Below are 20,000 nucleotides of genomic sequence, written 5' to 3' on the forward strand. Positions count from 1 at the left end.
CCCTTTCCCCTCCTCCTGATCCCCTTTCCCCCCTCCCCCTTTCTAACCCCCACCCACCCCCACCCCCCACCCCTGCTCAATAGGCGGCCCCTCTTCATTCTTTTCAATTTCGGGAGTTTGTGCCAAGTTTGTAGTAAGCTGTTTTCCTTCGCCCAGGAGAAGGATTACTGCTTCACACAAATGGTTCACTGCGAAGTCTGATAAAGTTTATTTTCTCTTTTTTTCTGAACTGTAGCGTTATTGTTGTAGTTGTTGTTATTTTTACTTTTTTTTAAAAGAAAGGGGGTATTTTACCGGCGTTTTTTTATCGTTGTGGATGTGAATGAGACACACACACACACACACACACACACACACACACACACACACACACACACACACACACAGAAAGAGAGAGAGAGAGAGAGAGAGAGAGAGAGAGAGAGAGAGAGAGAGAGAGAGAGAGAGAGAGAGAGAGAGAGAGAGAGAGAGAGAGAGAGAGAGAGAGAGAGAGAGAGAGAGAGAGAGAGAGAGAGGGAGAGAGTGAGAGAGAGAAAGAGAAAGAGAAAGAGAAAGAGATAGAGGGAGAGACCAACGAACAAACAGGCAAGCAGGCAGACAGTGCGATAGACAGAGACGAGGGGGAAGGGGCTCCAATGCTAAGTTAAATATGAGGGCAGCCCCGCCTGGCCAAGACAATCACTGGAACCTCTTTCTCGTCTGTTTACTTTCCTCTGGCTATTGACCCTTGCTTACTAGCTCCTGTTTTCCGATCATCTTCTTACCTGCTCTTGCCGTCGTCATTAATTTCGTCATCATCGTCGTCGTCATCGTCATCGTCACCGTCATCGTCATCGCCATCGTCATCGCCATCGCCATCGCCATCGCCATCGCCATCGCCATCGTCATCGTCATCGTCATCGTCGTCATCATCATCATCACCACCACCACCACCACCACCACCACCACCACCACCACCATATCATTATCAATCATCAATCATCAATCATCATCACTATCAATACTAAGTCGAATTATTTTTGTTCCTTTTATTTCATTTTCTTTCCTAACCGATATGACGTACATCATCACGGATTAAAAAAGAAAGAAAAAAAAGAAGATATATATACATAATATATATATATATATATATGATATATATATATGTGTGTGTGTGTGTGTGTGTGTGTGTGTGTGTGTGTGTGTGTGTGTGAGAGTCTAGACACACACAAACACACACACCAAACACACACACAACAAACACACATACAACAAACACAAACACATACAACAAACACACACACATACACACATACAACAAACACACACACACACACACACACACACACACACACACACACACACACACACACACACACACACACACACACACACACACACACCGAGATCCACAAATTTTGAAACAGAAGCGACCGACCCATAAACTATAACGGCAGAGGGATGGAGGTCTGTGGTGGGCGTGAGGGCGTGGGCAGGGAGGCGGGGCTAGGGGAGGGAAGGGACCACGCCCACCCCGAGACCCACCGCCCGCCTTCAGGAGTCATGCAATAAATTGAGGGCGTGAAGAAGATGTTGCACAAGTGAAGTGTTGATGGCAGATGGTTAGACCGGCACGGGAGGGGAAGCGAGAGGGAGGAGGAGGAAGAGAGAGGAAGAAGGAGGAAGGAGAGGGGATGTGAGGAGGAGAGAAGGAGGGAGTGTACTGACAATAGACCAGAGGAAGAGAGAGGAAGGGAGAGGGAAAGAGGTGGAGGGAAGGAGAGGGGTATGTGAGGCGAAGAGAATGAGGGGAAGGAGAGGGGCGTGCACTGACAGCAGGTGAGAAGAGAGAGGGAAAAGGGGGAAAAGAGGGTGTATTTACTGAAAATAAGCGAGAGGTGAATAGAGGAAGGGAGAGGAAAAGAGAAGTAGGTGAGAAGAACGGAAAAGGAGAGGGAGGGAAAGAAATTTTAGGCTAAGGAATAGATAGGAGGAAAGAGGAGGAGTGTACTAAAAATAGGTTGGAGGAATATAGAAAGAATGATAGAGGGAAAGAGATGAAGAAAAGGATGGAGTGACCTGGCAGTAAGTGAGAGGAAGAGAGAGAGAAGGAGAGGGAAAAGTTGAAATGACGAGAGGGAAGAGAGAGAAATAGAGAGAAGGGAGGGAAGGAGAGAAGCGGTATCGCGGTACTATCTGAAGGGATGGGGTGGGGACATGCGTTACTGAAGAGAGGGGAGGGGAGAGAGAGGGGAAAGGGTGTAGCAATGTGGGTATGTTATTAAACGTGCGTGTTCAGTGTAGCAAACCAGAATCTTCCCTTGATGAATGAAGGCCAAAGCTTAGTGAAGCTTCACTTCTCGTTCTAGTTCTTTGGGGATGAGGAGGGAGTTGGGAGGAGGAGAGAGTTGGGGGGAGGAGGGAGTGGGGGTGAGGAGCTAGGGGGGGTCGGGGAATTGTTGAGAGGGAGGGAAAGTGGGAGAGGTGCTATGAGAGGGAGGAAGAGGTGAGGAGAGAGTGCTGAAAGGGTGAGTGAGAGCAGGAGGGGCGCCGAGAAGGGGGGAGGGAGAAGGGTGGGGAGGAAACGGAATGAGAGAGAGAGGAATAAGAGTGGAGGCTTCTTTTTTTTTTTTTTTTTTTTTTTTTTTTTTTTTTTTTGGCTTAAATTTTTATTAGGGGGGGATTAGAAGGTGATATTTCAGTCATTTCCTCAGTTTTTTTGTCGTATTTAAAAAAACAACTAAAGAATATGGGAAAGTTCTCTTAACAGTTTTTGAGTTTTAATTAAGGTGAAATATACACTTTTTAAGGAAGAAGTTGTGATACAAATCAAGCTTAAACTATCTTTAAAGTCTGTTTCTTCTAAGCCTTAGAGTTGTCGTTCTATGTCTTTGTTTATTGGCCTTAATTCGGAAAAATATATATATATCACGATTTTTTTCTTTCATTCATCTTCACTAAACTTATTTTATTTCTTTTCTTTGTTTTACTACCTCTTTATCTTGTATATTTCTTTACGCATCCTTCAATTTTTATCTCATCTACCCTTCGTCACCTCCTTTCTACTTTCCTCTTTTCGTTACTGTTTCATATTTCGTCTTTCTTCCTTCCTTCTTCTCTCATGCTTTATCACCATTCTTTATCTCCCCCTCCCCCATTTATCCCCATTACCCTTTCATCCCCCTTTCCCATTTTTATTGTCTACTTCTCCCCTCTCATCATTTCCTTCTTCCCCCTTCCTAATTACGCCTTTCGTGAAACCGACTGCGAATTAAAAGAATATCTAATAGAGACCGAGATTAATTGTGTATGTTAAATGTATGCTGCGTAGGCTTGTGCCCTCTCTCTCTCTCTCTCTCTCTCTCTCTCTCTCTCTCTCTCTCTCTCTCTCTCTCTCTCTCTCTCTCTCTCTCTCTCTCTCTCTCTCTCTCCCTCCCTCCTCTTCCTCTTTTTCTTCTTCTTTTGCCCTTCTGTGCCCTTCCAAACTTGCTGGAGAAGGGAAACACAGTGGGCACGGTGACGGTATTTTATTTTTTTAGAAGAGTAATACAGGGACAGCTTGATGATAATACAAAGAGATGTCCTAGGTGTTGTTCAGCCTACTTCTAACTGAATCGCATTTCTTATTGAGTCGTATCGTATTCGTTTTCTTTTCCTGCTATTGCTTTATATGATTTTTATTTTTTGTTATCAATGTCATCATCATTGATATGAATATAATGATCATGATAACTTATTTTTTATTATTAATATTATTTTTTATCTTCACTGGTATCATTATTATCATTATTATTATTATTATTGTTGTTGTTGTTGTTGTTTTGTTGTTGTTATCATTACTAGTATTGTTCTAGTCATTATCATTATTACTATTATTGGCATGCTCATTTTGTTTCATTATTTGATTATCAAGAATATGCAAAAGGAAAATATCAAACAATCTGCAGCTTTTCTCTTTTTTTATGAAAGCTTCCAAGACAATTTAATTTCTTTTTAAAGAGTATTCAAGAGCATAAAGAGTAGTGTCCAAGCGTTAATTGAGAGGACTTTAGAGGACTTTTAATTTAGAGAAAAGTTATAATAGCAGTCGGACTCACTTTCTCAGTCCTAATATGATCTCTGTAGGATTTTACTCCAGTGGACTCTCCTTGCGTTGACTCTGATATGCGGAGTTCATAGACGTGGTCAAAGTCCAAAGAAGACAGAGTTAAATTTTAACACTTAAAGATTATTTTTGTGACGTTCTTTCTCTCATTATCTACACTCGTGTTTTTTTGTTTTTTTTTTTTTCTTCCTTTATTTAATTTCCTTCTCTTTCGTGCATTTGACAGTTCATCACCGTCAGATGTATACTCTCTATGGTACTTTAGTAGTTCAGAAGTGGTGATTCCTCCTTCTCTCATGAGGCTTCTGATTAAACACAGGCAGGCCTCCTTCTTCCATAACTGCATTTGGTCGTCCGAGACATTTGCGTCTGCCAGGCTCCAAATATACTCTAGCAACTGGGAGGATTTGGTCTTCTAACAACCTTCTAAAGTGCTTGTTAGCCCGCAACACAGTTTCCTCTATATTATTTGGCACAAAACAAAATTTAAATTGATAACCGATATTGTTGAATTCGGTCATCGACTCCGAGAGTTCTCCTGATGAAGAGACACCCCCTGAGGTAGGTGCTGTTGGTGTCGACGAAGTCATGTCCCTTTGCGTGTATAAGGGAGACAAATCCCATTGTATCTCCTGATGTGTCTTGGCTGAGTGCTGAAGTTGAGATGTGTGTCGCTGCATTTCCGAGCTGTAAAGCATATGTGTGTTTAGAGTTTACATATATAATAGGAGTGCATTAATGCATGCATATATACACATATGAACATAATTATTCAAACTTATTCATTCAAAGTCACAAAAAAATAAGGAAAAAAATAAGAAATAGAGAGGGAACCAATAACATATCTATTGATTCCTCGTAACATTATACACACAGAGACACATAAGCGGCAAGGAACAAAATATCAAATGAAATCTTGGTCTTTTCATTTGAAACTTTCATGATATAATCGAATTAATAATGCCAACTAAAGGAAATGAATATACATACATGAAGCCAATGACATATCACGTTCTCCAGTTCACATAAAGTAGCATTGCAAAAGTCCCAAATGAAACGACTCAATACTTTTTTAGTTATTTTTTCTGTGTTAGAGGGTGAGTAAAAAATCCAAATTTAGGATACAGCATAAATGTATCTTCTAAGACATCAGATGATATGAGATAATTACATAGTTCTCCGTACCTCATGCTACCTCATGACACTCAGAGATATAATGTAGAAATATTCGCTTATATTCTTCATTACACTGTATTGACCTGCCAGTACACTGTATATCCAGGCCTGTCACAATATCACACAATTTGGTTCTTGTTCGGTTTTACCACCAGAGTGATTCAATCCTAAAAATGTTAATAACAATTAAGGTTTTGCAGATATATGAAAACTTTTTCTTATGCCATACGTGAAAAGAAAATTCGAAATTCGTGCCTCACTATTTTTTTTTTTTTTTTTTTTTTTTTCACGTGACCATTGCAGTAAGCGGCCACCATGATCTCGAATACCAAAAACAGTACAATACCCCTTTCAATTTTTTTAACTCGGTAAAAAAGTGAAAGTGAGAATGGGGGGGGGGGAGAGGTATATGAATGGGGAGAAGAGGGTTGAGGATGGGATGCGAGGTAGAAGGAGAGGAGAGAACACAGGGAAGGATAAAGTGAGTGAGAGAGAGAGATATGGGGAAAGAAAGAGAGATGGGAAGTGAGAAGTAGAGGGGGGGGGGAGACTGAGAAGTTGGGTAGGGGGTATAGGAAGGGATGGGGGAAGGGGAGTAGAGGAGGGAGGGGGGGAGAATAGACAGCGCAAGAAAACTCACTTGTTAAAGGGTCGATAATCGGAGCGAATGTGGAGTTGTTGGATTTCCCTAGCTGTTATACTAGAGGCCCATAAGCTTTAACGCATACACAAGCAAAAAAATAATTGCTACACGATTGCGAACGTGAGTGCCAGGGTGCAAGATCATGCAAAGTGGATTACTAAGCAAATCTATAAGTACAAGTGTACTCCTTCGCCCAAAGATATTAATTTCGAATGGGCACGATTACATAAAATATGATGATACATAACATAAAATAAGAATATGAAAAATGTGAAAATGTGAAATGTGGCAACGTATGTAGTATATGGGAGTAACGAGCTGGTGTGACGTCATAGTTTAAATGTAGTATTGCATACGTAATACACAAGGAGAGAGAGAGAGAGAGAGAGAGAGAGAGAGAGAGAGAGAGAGAGGGGGGGGGGGGAAGGCTAGCAGACAAGGGAGGAGATGAGTGAGGAAGAGAGAGAAAAAAAAAGAAGGAAGAGAGAACAGAAAAGTTAAGAAAGAGAATATAAGAACAAGGAAAAGAGAGAGAGAGAAGAGAAGGGAAGAGGTGAGTGAGGAAGAGAGAGACCAGAAAAAATAAGAAAGAGGATATAATAAGGAACGAGAGAAAGAGAGGAAGAAGGAGATCATAGAGAGGAAACAAAGAGAATAGGAAAACAAGGTAGAGAGGGAGAGGAGAGAAGGCTAGCAGAAAAGGGAGGTGAGTTAGGAAGAGAAAGAGAGAGAAGAAAAAAACAATGAAGAGAGAGATCAGAAAAACTAAGAAAGAGAATATAAGAACAAGAAATGAGAGAGAGAGAGACAAGAAAGATGCGTTCACAGGATGTTGACGGAGCGACAGCGCGGGGAAAAAAAAAACCTGAAGATACAAGGTCACTAGATCAGGTTCAGGCCGACTCAGAGCCCTGTGAGCTCGGGAGTCGCAAGCCAATCATTGCTTACGTTTTGGAAGGGGCAACACGTAGAAGGAATGATAGAGAGAGAGAGAGAGAGAGAGAGAGAGAGAGAGAGAGAGAGTGTGTGTGAGAGAGAGAGTGTGTGTGTGAGAGAGAGAGAGAGAGCAAGAGAGAGAGAAAGAGAGAGAGAAGAGGAGAGTGAGAGAGAGAGAGAGAGAGAGAGAGAGAGAGAGAGAGAGAGAGAGAGAGAGAGAGAGAGAGAGAGAGAGAGAGAAAGGAGGAAGAGAGAGAAGAAAAAAAAAAGAAGGAAGAGAGAGAACAGAAGAATATAAGAACAAGGAAAGGGAGAGAGAGAGAGAAGATGAAAATCAGATCAGAGAGAGGAAACAAGGTAGAGAGAGATACGGAGACAACGAGAGAGGAGAATAGAGCGAGGCGACAAGAAGGATGAACCACAGGATGTTGACTGAGTGACGTCGCGGAAAGAGAGAGAGAGAGTAAGAATGGAGAAAATCAGTGATGTTACTGGGGCGGGTGTTGATCACTAGATTATGCGTCGTCATCTGCGTTGGTGACTGAGCTCGGTAATCGCAAGCTAATCATTGTTTACGTTTTTGAAGCGGCGACACGTAGTAGGAGTAGGCCAAGGGAAGGGGAAGCCAGCGAGTAAGGGGGAGGTATAAGGAAGGGGGGGGGGGGAAGCCAGGTGGTGAGGGAATAAGAATAAATAAATAATGATATATTTTTTCTGTGAGAGGGTGAGCAGTTTAGTTTAGTCGAGTCCTTTTTTTATCACCCTGGCTAACTGACAGGTGTGGGCAAGCTGCGGTACATTTGATGCTTGGTCATAGCATTATATATTAGTATTACATTGGAAATTAAGGCTATAAAATGATTACGATCTGCACTATATCCTTAAAAGAAAAGAACAATTACACATAACTTTTTCTAACCATTTACCAAGGTATTGTTACATTGTTATATGGTCATTTAGGATACAGCATAAGTATATCTTCCAAGACATCAGATGATATGAAATAGTTCTTCAAACCTCATGTAAGGTGGTCTGTATTACATGTACAAGTGTTCGCTTATATTCTTCACTGCATAATTTACACTTAGTTTCTTCGACATTACAAACTGTACTGACCTGCCAATACAATCTATATCCCAGCCTGACCTCGCAACTTGGGAAATGTTCGGTTTTACAACCGTAAAGTTTATAGATTCCATTGGTTCCTATACTGTGCCATGCGTGACAAAAAATGTAAACTTTGTCCGCCATTAAAAAGTTTTTTTTTTCTAATATGTCCATTCCAATTAACACTATAATACAGCCACCAGCTTGAATTGGGTCGTTGGTGCTGTACCACCTACCATATACACATTTACAACATTATTAAGTCAGTAAAATGAAAAAAAAAAAATATAAGAATAAAACACACACATATATGTTTATTTTTCTATGAGAGGGAGGCAGTTAAAGTTAAAGTTCAGTAAGTTTATTTACCACCCTTGGCTATCTGCGTCAGATTCACATAAAGTCGATATAACACAGTATTCTGTGATTACTGTAATTGTGCATCGTAAAATAAAGATCTAATCATACATCATACAAAAGAATGTTACGTTGATATACTTTTACCACTGTATTTACATAACACTGTTCTTTGTTTACGGCAGTTTTACAAAGTAAATTTAGGATATAGTACGAGTATATTTTGCTTTCTATCTCTTTACTGACCGTAGTACCTTATGGTACTAGTGCACTTATATAACACGAGTTGCCATCCAGAACACAGGAGGAAGATATTGAAGACTTTCTCGAAAATAAGTTCAACCACATTTCCAATGTGAAAGCTTTCAAAACAAAAATGACACATAATCAATACTCAAACTTCACAGTTACTAAAAGGGGCAAGGGTATAAACCCAGATCTTTTCTTAGAGTCTGACGTCTTTCCCAACAATGTAGGGGTGTTCCTGAATATAAACAAGTACAAAGGTGAGCAGAATGTTTGACGTTGCAAATCCGGTGGTCAAAACAATTAAACACCATTAGAATAGAACACATCAATGCGCAGTCCCTCCTCGGTCACTTCGAAGGAATTGAATTGATAATTCAGGAGAAAAATATATTGATATTTTGTGTATCAGTGAAACTTCACCAAGAAATATCAATCAGTTTCATCAGCTTTCCAGACTTTCATGTTTACAGATGTGATGCAGGACGTAGTGGTAGAGTCTGCCTTTATGAAAGAGATACCCTTAAATAAGATCTTTACAACTGTAAATCATACAGCAGTAGAGGACATCAGGGTAACCGTACAAAGCAGTATGTATCCTTCCTCGTCGGCACATTCTAGAGACACCTTCATGCCACCGAGGGAGCTGATGGCATTGCACATCGTTTCATTAACGATAATTTACCAGCAATTGCATATTATCTGACAGTCATTATTGATACATCCATAGTCACTGGTATTCATCCATCCCTTGGAAACATGGTATCAAAACACCTATTTTTAAATTTGGTGACAGAGACGAAATTAATCATATCGACCTATCGACCTATCACTATGTTACCAGTATTATGTAAAGTCCTCGAGAGAATAGTTGCAAATCAGTTAACAGCATTTTTGGAAGTGAATAATCTTATATCTAACATGAAACACGGTTTTAGGGGTAAAGTATCAAACGAAAAAACATAATTATTAAAAGTCATAAATTAAATTTATAATATAGAAAACAACCAGATAAATTTGCTCACTCTGTGATTTATTGAAGGTTTTTGACAATGTTACACATGAATTACTTGTTTACAAACTAACAAATCACGAAATTGATTATTTTTGGTTCAAAAGTTACCTGTCCGCGAGAACTGAGTCAGTCAAAATACATGAAAAAGTATCATCAAAGCAACCAATTTCCTTCGGTGTTCCACAAGGCTCCATTTCAGGCCCAATCTTATTCAATATATCATTTGTTGATTTGTCGTCAGTAGCAAAAAAGCTGTCTTATTTAGTACGCCGACGACTCTCAACAATCTTTTAACAATCTAAATGAATTGATAGGGAAAAACAAAAACAGACCCTAACAGAAGCAAAATAATAATTCGACATGAATGACCTAAAACTAAATCCACAAAACTACAATGTATTTTCATAGGCAGCCGTCAGAACATAGCAAAAATACTCACAGTTATAGATTTCCAGGGTTGCTACATCAAACCCAACACAACAGTAAAAATCTAGGGGCACACATAGACAGATACATGATATTTGAAACACACATTGACTACTTTTACAGAAAAGTAATGGCACTCTGATATACTTAAATCACATCAAAAATAAAATACAGAAACAGGAACTGCTGTTATGCAAACTCTAGCCCTTAATATCATTAATTACTGCCTAAACATCTGGGGCTCCACAAACAAGACACAAATACAAAGGTCACAATAACTATAGAACTTCGCGGCAAGGGTAGCACTGGGAAATGTAAATAAATATGACCACATCACACCACATATAAATAAACTAAAATGGCTACAGATAAAAGAAAAATACAACTTATCCTTAATCTAATCCTTAAAATCATACAAGGAAATTACCCAAATTAGCTATTACCTATATAGACAACAGGTAACATGATAGTATCTATACAAGGCTAAATAACTCCTTATAAATCAAAAGATTGAATACAGAAACTGGGGCAAAAAATATGCAAATCCGATGACTGGTGATCTGAAAATATTGGAAATATCTCCAAATAAAAGACATTTAAAACAAATATGAAATAATATTACTGAAATATCAATGACGTCAGGCGTTTAAACAACAGGCTAAGCACGATATTAATGTGTTATTAATGTTGTCTAATCTTGTTAAACGAGCATATATACTATTTATGTATATAATATGTCATTACATAACGTAAATGTTAATGTTTATGTAAATAGAATACCCATTGTAATTAAATAAATAAAGTGTTTTGAAATTGAATTTGAATTTTGAACTCTCTCTTCTTCGTTTTCTCCTCTCTCTCTCTCTCTCTCTCTCTCTCTCTCCCTTGCTATCTTTCCCTCTCTCTCTCTCATTTTCCCTTTCTCCCTCTCTCTTCCTGTCTCCCTCACTCTCCCTCTTTTTCTCTCTCCCATGCATTTCAACTTTTTATACATGCACACCGTGTATTATTTTACGAAGATCCGCCCTTCTTGTAAGAACACGTAAGGAGATTTTTAAGGATGAGCTCCAGGGGAACAAAATCATTTTCGCGGCGTGTATGTTTGCGTGCTTGTGTGTGAGAAGGGAACAGGGGGAGGGGCGTCGCGTAGGGAGTGTTGATGAAGAATGGGTATGTGTGTTTGTTTATATGTTGGGTGTGTGTGTGTGTGTGTGTTTGTGTGTGTGCGTGTGTGTGTATCTGTGTTCTTGTCTGTGTACGTGTGTGTGGAGGTGTGCAGCAACATACACAGAAGCATACATTTATAACCAAATGAGCAACACACAATCCCCGGCCCTTTGTTTATCTCGACTCCGGAAAGTGACAGCTGCAACCAAATCTTTCGAACACGATCTTATCCAGATATATATTTTAAGATGACATTTAGCAGTCTAGAATATTTTATCACTTCCCTGAGAGGCTTCAAACTTTTAGCTAGAACCCCCCAAAGTGAGAGAGAGGGAGAGCTCGCGTTTTCTCTCTAACATAGTGGGGCCCGCAAATTGAATTTGGATTGAATATTCAAATTCTTTACAAAACTTAAAGATAATCTCTTTTTCTCTTTCCTGTAGAGTGATTCGCCCTTCAATTTTTTTTTTTTTTTTCATGTTTTCGTTCTCTTTTTCGTTTTTTTTTTTTTTTCATGGTTTCTCGTTTCATTATATTTTTCTTTCTTTCTCTTTCTCTCTTTTTTTACTCTCTCTCTCTCTCTCTTTCTCTCTTCCCTCCTCCACCTCCGTCCCCCTTTCCCCTCCTCTTCTTCTTGCCTCCTCCCCTCCTTCCCTCTTCTCCCTCCCTCCCCCTCCCATTCCCTCTTCCCCCTCCCTTTCCCCTTGCCTCCTCCCCCTTTTCCACTTCCCTCTACCTACTCCCATCCCTTTCCTCCCTCCCCCTCCTCCTCCTCCCCCCTTCCCCCTGAATTGGTAATGGAGTTGGTAGTTTGATGTTCTTGTCTTTATTTACGATTTTCATCCAAAGTTTTTTTTTTCCGGTGAAATTATTTAAAGTTTCCACACGCCTTGCCGTCCTCATACGTTTAATCTGTTTGAAATTTTATATTAAAGACACAGCGTGAGAGATTACCCATTGTGAGGTTTTACTGCGAAGGAGCGTGTCCGAATTGCATTATCTCTTCGGAAAATAATCAAATTTGTGTTCGAAATATCAGCTTATGCCTCGTAGTTGTATGATATTACGTTTTAGTTATTGTTATTGTTATTAAGGTATTAGCTTTTATTATCATTGTTGTTGTTGTTATTATAATTATTATCATTATAATTATTGTTATAAGCTAATAGTTATTATTAGGAGACTGGGAAGAGTATTTATACTATTGTTATCTAATTATAATTACCAACAATAATTTGAAGAAAAGATAAATAAGGAAAAATGTTAAGAAAAAAACTACACCGTCAGAGGCAATGTAGTTGTTTGCCCAGAATCAAAGAGAATAAAAAATACCTGATTTAAAGTTTATGAAGTTGTAAGCTATATTACGTATGAAAAGAAGTTCTCCCAGCATCTCGCTTTGACTGAATAATTTAGAAATGACTTGAAGAAAACTTGTTACGAATTAAGATGATATTGAAGACTCCGACAGGCCTTTGTTATCTTGTGACCTACTTGGGCAAATCCCGAGGTTCCTTGAGGGAAGATAGATATGTAGACGTGTAGAGTAAGAAGCAAGTAAGTAGGTAGATAGATTGTTAAATGTATAGGATGACATAGTTGTTCAGTTGTTAATACAATTATTTATTCTCTTTATATTTCTCTCTTTCTCTTTCTGGCTCTCTCTTCCTCTCTCTCTCTCACTCTCTCTCTCTCTCTATTTCCTTTTTGGCATCTCTCCCACTGACTCATTCCTTCCCTCTTTCTCTTTTTATTTCTCTTTCTTGGCCTCTCTCTCCCTTTCTTTCTGCCCCTCTCTCTCCCTCTGTGCAATCTCCCTCACAAATTGGCTAGGGGAGGGTCAAGTCCGCAATAAAGCGTGGGGAAAGGAAGGAGGGAAAGAGAGGGGAGGAGAGAGGGAGAAATGAGGCATAGTGAGGAGAGAGAGGTGGAGTGATAAAGCAAAAGTGGAAGGGGGAAGGGGAGAGATATTGTTAATAGACGGAGAGAAAATGGGGAGAAAAGAGAGAAATGACGTGAGAGAAAAAAAAAGAAAAAAAAGGAAAAAACGTAGGATTGGAAGGAAATAGTGAAGAAAGAAAGCAAGAGAGAGGAAGAGATAAGAGCTCCTGGTGAAGAGAAATAGAGTAAAAGATGAAAGATTTGAAAACGACGGAAGGACGAAATGGGAGGAGAGCAATTTATGATAAAAGAAGAAAGAAAAACCATTGAAGAAGTAAGAAGTGGATGAAGGATACGATGAGAGGAAGAAGTAAGTGTAAAGAGAATAGAGGAATAGAAAGAACGAATGTAAGGAAAGGAAAAGTAAAGAAAGATAAGAAGAAAAGAGGCGAAATAAGAAGGAAGATATAAAGACTGAACCGAAATCGCAGTCGAAATGGACGAAGAGAGATAAAGAATAAATGAGGAAGGAAGGAAGGAAGGAATACGAGAGGAAGAAATTCGTAGAGCACATTATGAGAAAAGAAGTGAGAGTATATGGATGTAAGAAGACGAGAGAAAAGGAAGAGATAAATATTGAATAAAAAATAGGCACGTAAATGGAAGAAGGAAGACAAGGAGTTATTAAAGGAAGTGTAAAGAAATGAAGGAGAAGAAGAATTGTGATAGTAATGATAATGATGATAATATTAATAACAATAATGATAATAGTAATAACAATAATGATAATAGTAATCACCGTCGTCATCACCATCATGATATGAAGATGTTAATAATAATAATCATAATGATGTTAAATAACGGTAATGATAATGACAATCTTAATAACAGTAATGATAATGATGATGGTGAAATTAATAACACTAAGAATAAGAATGATAATGCTATAAAAATAATACTAATGCTAATAATTATAGTAATGATGATGATGATGATGAAAAGGATCACGATGATAGTTCATATAAGGATCATAATAATAATAATGATAACAATTACACTGATAATGCTGAAAACAAAATAATAATAACGATAATTGTAATGATAATAATAATGATAATAGTAATTATTGTCATTGTTATTATTAATATTGTTGGTATTATTATTATTATTATACCAGTGCTGATAATAACGATAGTAATTATGATAATAACAATGGAAATCAGAAAGGTAATAAGAAAGGATACTAATAGTAATGATATTGATAAAAAATGATTATAATGATAACAGTAAAAATAATGGTAATGATACGAATAAGAATAGTAATAATAAATAATGATGATAATGGTACTAATGACAACAATAATGATGATAATGATAATAATGACAACAATAATGATGATAATGATAATGACAACAATAATGATAATAATAATGATAATAATGACAACAATATTGATAATGATAATAGTGACAACAGTAATGATGATAATGATAACAATGACAACAACGATTATAACAATGATAATAATAATAATGATAATATTAATATGGCAATATGTACAGCGATAATACTAGTAATAACAAGAAAAAGACAGAAACAAACAAATAAATGATACAGAAGTGTGAAAGCGTCAGAAAGTTTTGTCGACCTGACCAATTTTGCGAGTTACAATTCTGCCCGGAATAACACCAACCTTCAAGTTCAATATATCTGACTGTGACGGAGATATCAGGGGGGGAGAAGAGGAGAGGGGGAAGAAAAGAGTGGGAGGAAGAAACGGAGAAAGAGAGGGAGGGGGGTGGAAATAGGGAGAGGGGGAAATGGAGAAGGAGGGGGAGGGGGAAACGGAGGATAGGGAGGGAAGAGAAAACAGGTAGAAGGGGAAATGGAAAAGAGGGGAAGGGGAAAAAAAGAGGAGGAGGGAGAAATGGAGGAGAGTGAGGGGAGAAAACAAGGAGAGGTTGGAATGGAGAAGAGGGGAAAGAGAAGAAAAGAGTAGGAGGGAGAAACGGAGTAGAGGGAGGGGGACGAAAATAGGGAGAGGGAGAAATGGGAAAGCAGAGGGAGGGGGGAAATAGGGAGAAGGGGAATGAAGAAAGAGGGGAAAAAACAGGGAGAGGGAAAAACATAGAAGGAGAGGGAGGGGAAGAAAACAGGGAGAAGGGGAAACGGAGAAGAAGAGGGAGGGGCAAAGTGAATGAAAAAGGGAGATGAAAACTGAATGAGAGGGGTATGGAAAGTTGGAGAGGGAAAGATAAAGTGAGAAAGAGAATAAGAGGGAAGCGTAGAGGGAAAGGATGTAGGAAATGGAGAGAGAACGAGAGAAGACAAGCAGACACCGAATCACAAACAGAAAATAGAAAGTAAGAAAAACAAACAGAAAAAGAAAAGATAAAGATGAAATAGAAAGAGAGAAACAGCCAAGCCTAAGATTTGTGTGTCAGCCACATCCAGATTCGTGCAAGAAGGGAGGGGGAGAAGCAGGGGGGAGGGGGGAGCCCTGTAATTTTTGTCTCAACCCAGCCAGCGCGGCGCCACAAGGGGGGTGGGGGGGGGGGGGTGCTGAGGTTTGATTGTCTAAGAATTACATGCCTCTAATACTTGCCGCCGAAATATGGTATGTTTAATTTTCTGTGCTTTTCGGCTCGCGAGTGTTCTCCTTTTCCCTTGGATATGTCAATTTATCAATTTATCTATTTGTTTATTCATTTATTTGTTTGATTATATATATGTATGTATATATATATATGTGTGTGTGTGTGTGTGTGTATATGTATATATGTATATATACATATATGTGTATGTGTGTATATATATATGTATGTATGCGTGTATGTGTGTGTGTGTTTGTGTGTACATACATATTATATATATATATATATATATATATATATATATATATATATGTATGTATACCTATATCTATTTATATATATACATATGTATGTATGTATAAATATATATATTTTTTTTTTTTTTTATTTATATACATATTTATTTGTTGTTTATTTATTCACTTAATCATTTATACATATATTTACTTATTTACTGTTCTCTCTATCTTTATCTATCTATCCACCTATCTCTCTCTACATTTCTCTCCCTCAACCCTAAAGACCGAAAAAGACAGACCCCCCCCCAGCCCCAGCCCCGATCCACACCCTCTCCCTCTCATGCGCTGGACACTCACACCTCGCAATGAGTTCATGACCGACGGCGTTTAGCTGCGCATGACTTTGTTGCCCGCACCTTCAAGTTTAAATGGTAAAGACACACGCGTAGAGTACAGTCAGTTTCATGCAAGCCTTGTTTCTATTGAATGATGAGTTTTTGCATGACGGGAGTTCAAGGGAAGAATGCAGATTGTGTTTGCTGATGAGGGAGAGACGAGATCAAAAAGAGCGAGGAAACGAAACATGAGAAAAAAAAGGAAAAAGAAAAAAAGACCTGAAAGAAAATGGCGGATTGTTTTGGCGTGACTTTGAATGTATTAGTTTAGTGTTTCTGATATGTTTGTGTTCTTTCTCTGTTTCTTAAAGAAGTCTGAAAAATGAAAAGTAATGATAATTATAACGATAATAATAATGATGATAACAATAATTGTAATGATAAGAGTAGTAGTAATAATGATATTGATAATAATGATAATAATAATTATTATTATTATTATTATTATAACACTAACAGTACTTTCATAGTAAAAATGATGATAATAATAATAATGATAATCATAATAATAGTGCTAATGATGATAATAATAATTGAAATAATGATAATGATGATTATTATAACAATAGCAACAACAGTAGTTACAATAACAAAACAGTAAGACTTGTTATGAATTATGATAATATTAACAATAACAAAAACAGTAACGGTAGCACCAATAATAACAATAACAGCAGTCAACAAACAAACAAAACCTTAAATGACCAAAATAAGGAATCGAAAAACCCATCTATCCTTTCTTCAACCTCCAGAAACCAAATAGGACCCCCGCCCCCTCCATTTTTCCCGTTTCCCCCTTTCCAAAATAATAAAGATAAATCGAAAATATTTCGCATGACTCACCAGCCAGATTTCCTCAAGAATTCCTTGCCTTTCCCACAAGAAGGAGGCGGCGAGGGGAGGGGGTAGGGGTAAGGGGGCCGTGCATCTGCATAGAAGCGTATTATAATTGAATTCCAATGATCTGCTTGGGGGGGGAGGGGGGGGGCGATGATGGAGGGGGGGTAGCTCTCATTCCAGGCATAATATCAAGATTATTCCTTATTAATTCCGGGTCAAAAGTGAGATAAAAGAGAAAAATAATGTCAGTTGGTGATCTTTTGCTCGATACGTAAAAGGTCTTGGTTAATGTCAAATTTCAAAACAAGAATAAATATCTAAAGAAGAAGGTATTATGCATTTTTTAAGAATACGATGGAAAAAAAAAAAAAAAAAAAAAAAAGATAGATAGACAAATGGATAAATTGTGGAGAAATCAGAGAAAAAAAGGGAGAAAAGTGGAGATAGAGAGAGTGAAAGGGAGTGGGAGGAAGCAGAAGAATAAAAAGAAGAGAGAGAGGCAGAACGAGAGAAAGAGAGGGAGAGAGAGGATAAACCCCGCCATTTTTACGGACAAACAAAGCATTTTATTGATCACTGTTCTATTTATTCGTGGAACATAAGATTTTCCTATGAGAAAATTTGGTGATAAAATTGCTATTTGAAGAATATAATTTACATGATGGTGATTGATCACATGATAACGATGTTGGCAACTGCAATATAATTACGATGATGATAAAGCGATAATCAGAAAAAATGCAAAATAAGTGATGATAGTAGTGAAAAGAAGGTTGATACGACAATGACATTTACGAAATAACGATGGTGCTGGCAACGATGACATTTACAAACAAAAAGAATTATATCAGTAATGTTAGATCAGAGAACAAAAATTATGTCAGTCGATGGTATTTTGCTTGAAACAGGAAAAAGTTTTAGTTAAACAATTGAAAAGAAAGTCAAACATTGAAAAGAAAAAAAAAATGTGTACGTCCCTGTTTTCACAGGTTTACGATGATAAAACAGTTGCATGATAAATGTAATTATAATGACGTTATGCATTTATGATAATAGAGAAGCGTGAGATAAAAATGATGATGGTCATATGATAATATTGATAATGATGGGCATTACAAAATAACACAGAAATAATCACATAATTGTCATAATAGTTGTCAGAAATAATCACATAATTCATTTATCATTATTCTCTTCGTCTGCATTAATAACTGTTGATTTATCAGTATTTCACTTTGCATTTTTGCCTGGAAGGATGTAGCTGACTGACGGCCACTTTACCGACAGACTTTTAGCCGATGACGTTTGACCGACGGATATTTTCGGACGGCACTTGACTGACAAAACTAACGGACATGTAGCCGACGACGTTTGACCGACGGAGATTTAGCCGACAACACTTGACCGACAGACATATCGCCGAGCGGGTATCATACATTTCTTCAAACAATAAAATTTCCGATTTTTTTTTTGCTACTCATCTTTATGTTCTTTCATGTTATTTGTTTGTGTTTTGTTTGTTTTGATAGCTTTATAAAACAAACAATAAAAGCGAAAAGGAGAAGACAACACTGTATAAAAGGAAATAAAAATAGTTGTACTTACACGAAATGTGAGGATGAAGTTATCAAAATCTATAATTATTTTGAGTAAAACAAGTGTAGTTTAAAATTAAAATGTTACTGAATGTTTAAATAGACAAGAAAAAAAAAAAAAACAACAAAGATTTCGAAATTAAAGAAATAAAAGAAAATGAAAAATAACAAACAAAATATTGACTTGCTTCTGTGATTAATTAACTGCCAGTTTGCTTTGCTTTTCCGCGCTTTAATTTGCTCATTATTATTCCTGGTATAATTTACCTTGGAACACACCTGTCCCCTTGACGGCTCTCGGGTACAACTGAGGCGTGACCTGAAGTTGCTCACGAGGTCTAATTGAACCGCCCTTGCTCTCTCTCTCTCTCTCTCTCTCTCTCTCTCTCTCTCTCTCTCTCTCTCTCTCTCTCTCTCTCTCTCTCTCTCTCTCTCTCTCTCTCTCTCTCTCTCTCTCTCTCTCTCTCTCTCTCTCTCTCTCTCTCTACATATATATATATATATATATACCTACCTATCTACCTACCCACCCCATTCAATCACCCTTTATCTAGGCAACCAGTGTATCTAATCCCGTATATACAGATTTATTTCTATGTATATCAGTCTATCAGCCAGTTTATCTATTTATCTATCAATCAATCTATCAACACAAGTCTTCTTACGTGTTTTTTTTTCTCCTTTCATTTTTTCCAATCTCTGTCCTATTCCTGTTTCCAGGCGCTGGTTTTAATGTGGCTTTGACGATATTTTATGGCCGTTCTTTTGATGTTTCTGTTTGTATTCGTTGTCTGTATTCGTTTTTTTTTTTTTCATTTTTTTTCTCTCTCTCCCTTCTCTTTTCTTCTCTACTCTTCTCTTTTTAACCTGACTATTGTTTGTGTGATGTGTCATCTTTTTTTTTAATATCGACTGAAGTTTTTTTTTATGTTTCATTCGTGTGCTCAGCTAATATTAGTTGTGTGTAGTGTATGTGAAAATGGAGGAGAGAGGGAAAAGAGAGGGGGAGGGATAGGAACGGTGGGAAGCAGGGAGAGAGAGAGTAGAAGAAAGAAAAAGAGAAAAAGAGTAAGATACTGATAGACAGACAGAGACAGAAACAGACAGAGTGACAAACAGACAGGCATATATGTAAGCAAACAGACAAATAGAGAAGGAGAGAGAGAAGAGAGAGCGAAGAGGGGAGGAAAGAAGAACAGAAGACTGCAAAATTAGAGAGAAAACAATGACATAGACGAATTACATTTTTACACTGGACATTACACATGATCACTCACAACCTTCATTATTTCTGTTTC

The 20,000-nt window shown here is 37.8% G+C and overlaps 1 protein-coding gene and 1 pseudogene across 1 annotated transcript in view; one reads left to right on the top strand and one right to left on the bottom strand.

The window, feature by feature from the left end:
• Positions 1-20,000, top strand: part of LOC125038995 (protein sidekick-2-like) — a 913,086-nt gene that overhangs the window by 778,661 nt on the left and 114,425 nt on the right. The window lies entirely within an intron of this gene.
• LOC125039235 lies at positions 1,113-1,255 on the bottom strand (annotated as a pseudogene).

The sequence above is a fragment of the Penaeus chinensis genome, chromosome 26, assembly GCF_019202785.1.
Source record: "Penaeus chinensis breed Huanghai No. 1 chromosome 26, ASM1920278v2, whole genome shotgun sequence".
NCBI classification, from domain to species: domain Eukaryota; kingdom Metazoa; phylum Arthropoda; class Malacostraca; order Decapoda; family Penaeidae; genus Penaeus; species Penaeus chinensis.